We start from the raw sequence: 3,442 nt of genomic DNA, 5'->3' as shown, positions 1-3,442 counted from the left end.
TGGGCTCTAAGTGGTCGGGACAGGGTCTGATTTTTTGTTTTGCATCTGTATGATGATTAGTACGACAGGGCCCTGATCGATGACATGGCAGCACAGAATTAAAAACTCCTCAATAGGATTACATCGACTTCTAGGAAAAGACAAAAGCCTAGGACCCTTCTGAAATCTATTTTTAATGCGAAGCACACGGATTGTCACTATGCTGTGCCTTCCAGCTTTTCAAAGCAGCTTACCTCTGAAGACCAGAAAACATTTATTTCTACAGAAACAATGGGCAACCCCCAGGCTAATCTCAGCGCTACTGTTTAATAGGGGATCTGCCAGCGTGCCAGTCCAGCTTCAAGTGTGCTTTATTTCAGTCTAACATCCCCTCAAAATTCTTCTCACATCTCCCAACCCTGACATCTTATTTTTCCCTAAAGCTTCTCATCATTAGCAATTTCCAAGTAACATGGTATTTTTACAACATTCAAAAATGTCATGCTGGACTGTGCTAGAGAGTAATTTGCAAATATAAGCTTAGCAAAGTTTGAATTGACTTGTCCAGAGAAAAAACCTACAAGTGAACACCTATACCTGCCTACAAAGAGCTAACAAGCCCCTGGCAGCTGCCAGCATCAAAGCACAGCGGATGTTTCTAATACAGGGTAAGGATAACAATATCACCTTTTGTTCTCTCCAGCTTGTTTTCCCTGCAGTCATATTTTGCTTCTTATGATTTTTTTAGTCTCTGCATCTTCTTGGACAGCACCGAGCCCGACGACAAGGATACGAGAGTCTTTCCCTGCCGTAGGGAGAGAACCAGGAAAACAGTTAAAATAAGAACAGGGTAGTTTGAAATTCATACTTCCAATGAGAAGCAGCGCCTAACCAACAGAACAAAAGTAAACAAAGCATGGTACCTCCCTGGGGACAGAAGACGTACAAACTCTCCAGGATTTACAATTCTAGCGACCAACCCCTTCAGGACGGCAGCCAAGTGTCCCATGAGGTGGTGCTGCACCAAAGAACGATCTGAGAGGTTCCAAAGAGTGAAATGCACAATATTTTGCAAAGCCGTAAAATCTTGCAAAATAACAAAAATACAATAGATGTAAACTACAGGGTAAGAGTACAAGTGTTCACTTTAAGAGCTGGAACCATCCAGGTGAGCACCTGATAACTGGATCCTCACCAGAGTTTGAACCCTTCAGGACACAGAAGGGTTTTCCCCAGAAATTTCACAGACTGAGTTTTGATAGAAGTATACTTGCCAGACCCTCAGAAACATCACCCATTCTCCAGGTGTCTGGAGAGAACTGCAAATGGCTCTCACGCAGTTTGAGCTAGTTCTGTAAGGTCTCAGGGTGAATTTCACCAGATGCAACCAAACTGGGCAACTCCCAGTGGGACAGAAGGAACCCAAAGCTTGGGTTCGCAGAGCTGCAGCAAATACTGAGGAAACAAACATAACAGCGTAAAAAATAATAAACCATCCTTTTTTTTTTCTCTTGCTTTTGTTTTTTTCTTATTCAGATCAGCATAGCAATTAAAGAGAAGATGAAAAACTCACCATTACTGAACATTTCATCATCTGTAGGCTGAGCATCCTTAGCACAGAGGACTCCAAAGTTAAAATTCACCGATCCCTGGGAAATAAAACCAAATATTGTATGATAAACAATCAAACAGCAGACGTAAAAATTTGTTTCCTCTAAGGACTTTCGGGTACGTATGTACCTTTGCATACATCCAACACATTGGAACATACACTTTATACCATCTCCTAATAAGTAAAAATTTACCTTTAAACTTTGATAGTACAGCATAAAATTATGAACTTAAATTGGTGATCTGTTATTATTAAGTTGGTGCCTAAAGTTATTTCTGCTGTCAGGTTCAAAAAAACATGAATTTTTTTTACTGGAATGAGCAATTGATTTCAAAGTCATCACAAGCCCACCAAAACACAAAGCAGTATTCACTGGATGGGTCTGTGAGCTAGAAGTAGTTAGGCTTGTACTTCCCTCTTGCTATTCCAGAACCAATAAATCCTGTCAACAAAACCAGGATCTATAGCCCACTGCTGTGAAAGATTCTACGAGGATGATGGTTTGATTTGTGTTTAGAAGTTTTGATTTGAAATGGCCAGTTCAATGGATAAAGACAGTTTAGGTAGTATTACATTGCTATTATTATTATTTCTATTATTATTTTTACTATTACTACTGCTACTGTTATCATCTGCTACTGGAAGAAACAAACCAGTAGTACCTATACTTAATTACTTTTATTTCCAGGAAATAATAAAGAAAAAGAACCAAACCAAAAAAAGTCACTTCCTACCTTTTATATCAAGGGATGAAAAATTTCTCTTGGGCTCTTCTCCAATTTATCAAGACTCATAGCACTGAAAGGCAAACAAAACAGTGCTTTATAGAAGGGCAAGTGCACATTTCAAGGCTGAACCACCAACTGATTGCAGTGACAGCAGTTACAACATGAATCATTCCCAGAGCCTCTGTTAAATGGAATGTTCTGTGGAACTGCCGTTTCTTTCCCAAAACACTAACTTCCAACACTTCCTAATAATATTTTGTATTTTAAAACAAAAGAAGTTAGTGAGACTCTGTGCGGAGGTCAGGTTTAAATTTATTTCCTTCTAAAGCACAGAGCTCTGTTCCATCACCCTTCACTTCGGCTCTACACTGAATCGTGGTGAGCATTTGAGGAGTGCTCAATAATCAATTCTATTTCTCTCTTTTTCTAGCTCTCTCTATTCCTAAATCATTCCAGACAAGTCAAATGAAAAATGAAAAAAACAAGTTCAGCATCAAAGTCACACTTTTTCCCGTTGTCTGGTCAAGAACAGGCTCTAAATCCACTTACTGCTGCCTTCAACGATTCAGACTTGCAAAAGCATTCTTACATATTTTACAGGTTTATCATACAACCCACAGAACGCAAGCTCTGAATTACAGGAAAAGGTACACAGGCAAATATCTAAAGGGATCACTTATTAGTAAATACATACCTTGGTAGAGATCGCACTGAGAACCTTTCTGAGGGACTCTAAGGGACGCATGTTTTCTGAGCACCCTATAAACAAGAAAAGCTAGGATATAGTACAGGACATCCCCACTTTTTCTACATATTCAAATAGTATTTTGAATAAAAACAATTCAGTTAAAAAAGAAGGAAGAAAACCAAGCTAATTTTACTCAGCTGTATTTACTGCCGATTTAGAGAAAAATCCCGGGCAGCGTCGGCCGTTGCGTCACACGTCGCGCCGGCAGCAGGGCCTGCCGGGAGTTGGAGTCTCGGGCTGGTAGCCACTCATGTGCCGCGATAGCCGTTGCGTCACACGCCGCGCCGGCAGCAGGGCCTGCCGGGAGTTGGAGTCTCGGGCTGACAGCCACGGCTCCGTCCCCCGCCACCGGGAGCTGCAGTCCCTCCCGGGCAT

At 41.1% G+C, this 3,442-nt stretch overlaps 1 long non-coding RNA gene across 1 annotated transcript; it reads right to left on the bottom strand.

The window, feature by feature from the left end:
- Positions 1–898: 898 nt before the first annotated feature.
- Positions 899–3,211, bottom strand: LOC131558147 (uncharacterized). Its single transcript, XR_009274783.1, has 4 exons — positions 3,014–3,211; positions 2,326–2,389; positions 1,553–1,628; positions 899–1,434 (listed from the first exon to the last, which is right to left on the bottom strand). It is a non-coding gene; the product is annotated as an uncharacterized LOC131558147 (long non-coding RNA).
- Between the last annotated feature and the right edge of the window lie 231 nt (positions 3,212–3,442).

Source organism: Ammospiza caudacuta, chromosome 5, assembly GCF_027887145.1.
Source record: "Ammospiza caudacuta isolate bAmmCau1 chromosome 5, bAmmCau1.pri, whole genome shotgun sequence".
In the NCBI taxonomy this organism is placed as follows: domain Eukaryota; kingdom Metazoa; phylum Chordata; class Aves; order Passeriformes; family Passerellidae; genus Ammospiza; species Ammospiza caudacuta.
Note: the sequence above shows the minus strand (reverse complement) of the source record. Positions and strands in the feature narration are given on the sequence as shown.